Here is an 8,243-nt window from a genome sequence, read left to right as displayed (position 1 = left end):
GCAATTTCTCATTTATCTTAGTATTATAAAAAAAATACTTTGAATGAATACTCTAAATAATAATATAATAATAATAATAATATAATAATATAATAATAATAATAATCTAAATTAGGTATCCAAAATAATAATAATAATCTGTATTTGTTGTAAAATATGGTTTTTTAAACAATAGTTGCTGGAGCCGTCTTTTAGCCTGTGTGAAGAGGCACCCGCTCTTTAGTTGCACGTTTTAAAATATACATAACTAACTAATTTTTTTTTGAATTGAATAATTGATTAAGTTTCTGATCACCACATTATGTGACATTTATAGAAACCACCATTCGCTCAAGCATGCTAGAACAGCACAAAGCCAACATTGCCCTGTTAGTATTAGAACACTAAGCGCGACGTGGCGCGGGCTTTTCGCCACGCGGAACGGTGCGGTGCAAGGCGTTGTGTGCAGTGTAATTTGGATGATTTGTACGACGGCGAGTGATTTGTGCCGCGCTGCAGCTGCAGGCAGCCCCAGAAGGCAAACGTTGGAGAATAGCGAGTTTGAGCTCTCAGCAAGCGCACTTATAAATTAGTGTTAAGTTCTTTTAGTAGTTGTAGAAGTAAGTTGAAGTTAGTTCAGTGCAGCTCCTGAATAACCTGCAACATCGATAAGCGTTCGATGAATCACCTCATCGATATGAGGGCAAGTCTGTGAGGTCGTTGACTTGTCTGAGGGCAACCCGATAATCCGATTCGCCGACTCACGAGAATTAGTTGCATTTAGGAGGCTGAACACCTCGGAACGCAGGGATTAATATGAAAAGGTCCGTCCACGTCTATGCTTAGCATAAATTATCCGCAATATTGGAAAGAAGTTAAGCAGAAATATTTTCGGGTTATTCCCGTGGATTTGAAAAACTTTCGACTAGTCCGGAAAGTTAAGAGTAGTTGTGAAATAATCAATGACCTGATACTCTATACACAATTGGAGCATCGGCATTTATTTTTTCATTTACAAAAAGGGACAATTGTTATCGTTTGTTTATCGTTACAGGAATTTTATTTTACAATTTTGTTTTATGCATTATTATGCATGTATGTATATGAAATAACAAAATTCATACTAACCAATATATGTTCACTCGATTCCAGACTTTTATTCGCTACATATAAAAAGCAATTTTGAACAGATATTGCAGTAGCGGGATCGAGACAAAGAGTTGTTCCCTTTATGGCCGGGACCTAGGACAAAATCCAGGGCCGGATTCAGGCAAAGTCGAGGGCGGTCTTTTGTGTGCAGGACGTAGTGGTGTTATTATTCAAACGTCATTTCCCTAAGTCAATTTAAAATCACTCCGTGTGATGTGATCTGTTCAAAGAGATTTTGGAGAATGATTATGCATTAACAAAAGACTGTTATGATTATCACTAATATCAGGTTTCTTACCACGGTATGACTTCTTTTTATTTTCCCGATATTTTGATAATAATTTAGTGAATAACCACGAAAGTCATAAGTCTATAAAAGACTATTATGTCTATGTTGAATAAATATCAACAGAAGTTTGCAACATAGTTAAAAGTACGGCTTTTGTTTCCGTAATTACTGCCTACTAGGCAGCTCCGATTTCGTAAAACGTGTTATAACGAAAAAAAGACAACGCTTTTTGGTGCGTCTCAACGTTTTCACTTGATGCATGATTCAGCACTCGTATTGTATAATAAAAGAACAGTACGTACTTCACGCGTACAGCCGATGATATTATAAAGTTTATATATAATATAATGTTTCAAATAAATAAAAATTCAATACAATATGAATAATATTTCTTACACTTTTGTAGCAGTAGAGCTCCTTGTGAAAGAGTTCGTCCATGGAAGTACTGCCACATTATCTATTTCTGCCGTCAAGCTGTAACGTGAGCATTACTGTGTTCCGTTTTCGAAGAGTAAGGAAATTGGTGAAATTACAGGCACATGGGACTTGTCAACTTATGTCTCAGGGTGACGGGCGCAGTGGGGGTGCCCCTCAGATCTTTGTGAAATAAAGCTCTGAGTGCACTGCAACTGTTATGGACAGGCGTGAAGCTTACCATCAGGCGCACGACTTTTCCGTCGACGACGACTTGTCGTCTCGTTACTTAATATTATAAAAACGAAATTAAAAACATTACATTAGCATAATTGTATTTTTCCATTCTTATAGTAAAAACTTGTAACTGTAATATTATATGCTTGAAGGAGTAAGAACTGAGTAAGAACCAAATTACTGTAACACTCCCACGTAACTCAGTTCTATAATAAACGATACTGCTGCCGCCGCTGGACTAAGATTGATATTATCCCATACAAATAATTATCCCATAGTTCATTTGCTAATCTTGTCACCAGCGTACAGCCGGCAGTCGTTACACGTTAATTGCAGAGCCCACTATTGACACGTAAAACAATAACCAAAACATTAATGGCACGTTTTCGCACATTCTGGAATGTGCCATAACCCTCTCCAACATTTTGGGCCACAAAGGACGAGCGAAAACAGCACGTCACGGTTACACGGCCGAGTAAAGCGGGTAAAGCACATTGTACGCGATGATTTGTGCGCGCCCGTCTCTGTGATTTGTTGGGGTAATAATGAGGGCTCGCGTAACGAGCTCTAATCTCCAGTTGTTCGCGGCTCCTATTATTTCATGCGGCCCTGGTACTCGGAATTAATATTGTTTACTGTTACTTGATGAAATACGCTATCTAGAATGTTTTGAGTTATGTTTCTCTCGTACGATTCTGTAAATAATGGTTGGTAAATAAATGGACGTTTCTTTCGTTTCTTTTGAAGCAGTATGTTATGTCATTATTTCTGTTTCTATCACGCTTCTGTATCTCTTATAAGTAAACATTACTTACGTAATTGGACTACACACCTTTGGAGTTTCTTCCTTAGTTACAAGCAACCAGTTCTGTTAGGTCATAGGTGTTTTCCTTTTTTGCATTTACATCACAAAGTCAAACAAGGTAATCCAAACTGTAACTTCAGGCGCTGACAAGTTGACGATTGTTAAACGGATTGAACTGGAAACTTTTTCTGTCCGCTTTACATAACTTCCTCGTTGTTCGAGTAGTTGAGCACGCGTTGCGGTGCACTCGGTGCCAAATGCTTCAATTGGTTTTGTTAATCACGTTCTTCGTCTTTCTGTATTGCGTCGCAAATAAAAGACTCGCTTGAATCTTTAACGATCGTAATGAACATTATGTTTTAAAAACCTCTTGCTGAGGTTTGCGTTTAACGGCAACCAATTTTCTGAGTATTAATTACGTACATAATTTCGCAGCTATTACTGGTTATATTTCATTGCGTGTTTTATGTAAAATCCCTTTAGAATTTTGGCAGTTGCAACATATGTTAGAAATTGTATAGAGGTAAAATAGCAGACACCTCATAAGCCAAAGCTCCATGTCTAAGCGCCGCCTGTCCACGAACCTTTTTCGGTATTATGCATCGACATTTGTGCCGATGTCGGCTCTACACACTGTCAACAAAAATGCAAAAAGACGGCCCATTCCAACAAATAATGAATTCTAAGAAAAAAAAACAAACAAACAAACAAAGCTTACTTGGATGGAAAAGCATGGTGAGACCTCGACGTAAATATTTCAATCAGATGGGGAATTTTTTTACAAAAGGTTAGTAACCCGTTAAGAAAAACCGATTAGAAAAGCGTCATTGCAGAGCATGGAACAATCTACTGATCGTATGTAGATATAAGCCCGTACGTCGTTTACGCGGCCCACACGCGCGCCGCATTACTCAGTCCAGCCGGTGGTAACGGCGGCCCGCCGGAGGATCGTGCGACCCACGGCCCGCATGCGGGTGATTTAATGCAAACGCCTTGCAACAAGATCGGGGTTATTTATTGCGGTCCGCTATTTCCGTAAGCAGCAGGTGAGCAGTGAGCCGTGAGCGAGCCACTCGATTAAGCAACTACCCGCCCTGAGGAAATTTTTATGAAGCGTTTAACTAGCATCTTGCTTCCACGTTCATTATGTGAACAGCTACGCAGTAGAATTTTTCGTCGGATTCTACGTTGCCCGTGCGATAATCGAGTCAGAGTAAATAGACATCTTCTAGTCTAGACGCTCGTAGACCACACTCGTCCGCATCTGTATATGCCACCTGTTCAGATTGCGAAATGCCGTCTCTAATAATAAAATTATAGAAATAACACACAAAAGTCAATTTCATTCATCTCTGCTGAATAACTCCTCTTAATTTCAAACTTGCATCATAACTTTAAGTTCAACAAACGCTCGAGTGGAATTTGTGAAACCACATTTGTAAGTTGCACTCATTCGCCGGCAGCGATGGCAAGAACAGACCGCAGGGATGCGGGCCAGAGACCGCACGGGTCTGTGTAATCCTCTAACCTAACGAAGGACAAAGATTATAATAAAAACCTTTTCTTTATAATAACATTTTATTATATATTATTTTTTTCTCTCTGTGGCCAAAATGTGTACTATAGATATGTTGTACAAGGTTAAGATACTTCTTTCAACTACAGTTTTTAATAGTAAAAATCAAAATTAATGGACAAGCACGTCCCGACAGACGCAAATCCGCAATCTGGTACAGCCAGCGGTGCGTGACGTCATCACGCGGCTCTTTTATCACCTCGCATTAGCGCTGTCACTGCGAGGTTTTAATTGAAACGTATGTGCTAACTACGTATACCGGCTCGGCGCTACGTGTGACGTAAAAAAATAACTCTTATAATTAGGGAAAGTTGTGGATGTAAAGTAAGTATAATAAGTGGTGATTTACACTAGTCATTTTATCGTAGCAACACCATTTGTTCCCGTTTTTCCTCGCGACACCAACGCGATAACATCGAGTGATGGTTATCAACATCACTATTTACAAATGCCCCAAGGTCGATGTTCTTATATTTCCTCGAGCCAAGTAGGTGGCCGGTAATTTCCTTACGAGGGTCACCCGAGCCTGTATGATCTCTCGTCCGATGCTTAAGTCCATTATAACTTGACATCGTCGCTACGTTTTTCGTTTACGTACAGTGTCTCGACTTAACGAGGGAACACGAGAAATACACTATTTATTGTAAGGCTATATAAACGGTTACTTAAAAATACACTAACAGTTTGTATTATTTTAATATTTGCGAATACCAATATTCCAAAGCATAATGTTTTTTCTGATCTCAACATTTCTGCTTCTGTTTCACATGTTAACATAAAGTATGAAATAAAAATAATACGCTAAAACACAAGCGATAAAATTTTTTTCAGCAAAACGGCGATACGTAGAAAAAAAAAATGAAAATATGGATCAGGATGTTGTATTGGATAGTTTGTTTGTAGTTAGCTGGCGGGGAACGAGACAACGTGTGCGGGAGGATGTCGTAATCCTGGTAATGTTGCATGTACCGGCGGGTGCAGGATACAGGTAGTGGGAAAGTTATAACATTGCGTTTGCACGATTTCATTCATTAAAGGATGATTGGGTGTTGAGTTAGAATTTTGTTATGCAAACACTAATAGTGTCAAAGAGCACCGACGGCGTCTAACGCAAACATTTCGATTCATTTTGTTTAACACGCATAATGTACACTGGAAACCATATATGACTTGTTTAGTCAAACTATAAATTACATACGTACATACATACCATCACGCCACCCTGGCGTAGCCAGGTCTGGTGGGACCATGACTCGCTGCGCCCCTGATATACTTTTACGTCTCCTTCACTTGCATCAGTCTGTTCTACGTCGCCGTTGCTTCCTGATATTTTTAATTTCGCCTTTTTTAAAGTTGTCCTCAATCTGATCGCGATATGTATACCTCTCCCCACATTTCCGTACACATTCGCCCTAAATAAAAAAATAAATTTGTCCATTAATCTACAAACGTCGATTCTGTTTACATGACCGAACCATTCTCTTATCTATCCTGGTCACTACGTCGTTTATTACATCACATACTCTATTATTATACCATTCCGCATTCTGTCTTGAAGAGTAATACCGCACGTACTCCGCAATTCTCTCATTTCTGCGGCACTCGCTCTAATTTCATGCTTATTACGCCACGCTGTGACGTTTCGGTAACCAGGTGTGGTAAATAAAATACCGAAAGTCCACAAATTTCAAGTATTTATTAATTTGTGTATAAATAATTATTTTCACTTATGGGGGCTCGAAAGCCAATCTTGTTTTACCGCCGTAGCGCGGTACTCCCCTCACGGCGATGGGCTGTTAGGTGTTCAGCAGTGGCAGGATATGAGCAGTGGCACGTTCTAGTGTGCAATACAGTCCAGGGGACGCCGGTGGAACTTGTGTGGCGATGCGAGAAGTTCGATAAATTTTCTACCGTGTAATAGCACCCTTATTGGGGTGCGAGATGACACTATTTAAACTTTGTTAGATAAAATAATCACAAATAAACGGCACGTACGAAGACATGTAGCTAATGGCTTGTGCACGAGACCGGCACAGATCTGCCTCGGACAAGGCGAAAACTGGTAATGTCGGCTAACTTGCTTGCAAGGGCAAGTCGCGGGTGCATCGAGAAAGTTCCATAGAAACTGTCTCTCAGCCAATCAGCGCTTCCGCCTAGCGACCGTTACTGTCGCACACAAAAGCGTTAAGCAATTTTGCGTTTAATTAATGTATGTATTTTATGTTTAATTTTTCCAACAAAATATTCTGAATTACAATAATATTGCAACGTTACAAACACTTAACACTAATTACCGTGAATCAGGGTTGGGATCAGTACGCCCTTTTTCGAAACGTTCTGGCTACCAATAAACGCAACATAGCTTCATTTACAGACAACATGAACAGGCTTCTGCGTGGTGACCGGGTACCAATCCTCGTCCAAATCTTTACTTTCCATCAAGTGCGACTGCACAAAAGTGCCTAACACGGTACGAGTAACTAACTACTCACTGTTAATAAAGCCTGTGCCTCAATCTGGTATTTTCTATTTATGTGTCCCAGAGGTATCTTGCAGTTAAAATAATTGTAGCGGATGGTTTCTGCTACTTGCAGTACAGAGGGCGCAGTGAAGACGCTGCACGTTGCAACTTTTGAGATTATTTTTGTAGTGTGCTGATAGTTATTCTCCAAAAGTACCTAACATTTCATATTGCTTATGGTCTCTGAAATGCAAAATAGGGGAAAATTGCAGTGAGCTCTTGGGGCCGATACCCATAAACTGCGACATCTTCTATAATTCATGTTCAACATCTACAGAACATGTCAATATCTCCATTAATACTTGTTCCGTTTTTTATCAATTATATCCAAAACATAATTAATTAATTAAGACTTAGTACTTTTCAAATTCAAAATTCAAAATAATCTTTATTTCATAGGTAAGCATTATTATACTTGAAATCGTCACAATGGTTAAACTCTACCGCTCATTCGTAAGGCAGATTCCCCTGAGAAGAATGAGCAAGAAACTCTAGGGGTTGCTCTTTGTAAATAACATTTACAATATTTTTTTTTTATTTGAAACATCAGAGATCGAGACTACCTCCATGAGCTAAACGGGTTACTACCACGGATTTTTGTCATCCAAGTACGTAAGTTGTATAATAACCTTTAGTATAAAGTTTTTACTCTAATTTCAAGAGCTGTTAGGTCTACTTTAATTAAAGCACCTGTATAAACGCATTGTTGTGTCATTTCAGTAATAATGCCTTTCTTAAAGTTAAATAGTGTCGACATTTTTACTCTCTTCAAATCTTTCTTTCTTTCTTCAAGAATGCATTTAGCTCCTCTCCACGCTCATGAGTGTTCTACGCGCACATATGCGCATTGGTACAAAGTTTACTTAGTCAAGCCCAGTAAAGCATCAATAAACAAGTTAAATGAGAAGTAAGTAAGGTACTTATAATATCTCATGTGGACAAAATACTAACGTTTTTCTGATTCCATTCGTTCAACATGACACGCATTGGTTGAGTTCAAATTCAATTGAAGCCGCGAATAAGTGTGTAACAATTTGTAGTTTAAATCGGAACTCGTTTCCTTTCGTCCTCTCTTGGCCGACGCCGTCTTGTGGCAATGCGATGTCTTTCATATTTCTCAAAGCCAGAGAGTGCGCTCAACACAGGACTCTGTACGTGCATGGCAGTACTTTCTTTGATGCGACAAGTTCTTTGTACCCTTTAATAAGGGGCTTTTTTACTCAAGGTACTAAAAGAGCTCATTTAATACTAAAAAATAATGTTTATAAAAATC

The sequence above is a fragment of the Hyposmocoma kahamanoa genome, unplaced genomic scaffold (genome assembly GCF_003589595.1).
Source record: "Hyposmocoma kahamanoa isolate Upper Pololo Valley unplaced genomic scaffold, ASM358959v1 245, whole genome shotgun sequence".
In the NCBI taxonomy this organism is placed as follows: domain Eukaryota; kingdom Metazoa; phylum Arthropoda; class Insecta; order Lepidoptera; family Cosmopterigidae; genus Hyposmocoma; species Hyposmocoma kahamanoa.
The sequence above is the reverse complement of the archived record's forward strand: the minus strand, read 5'-3'. Positions refer to the sequence as shown.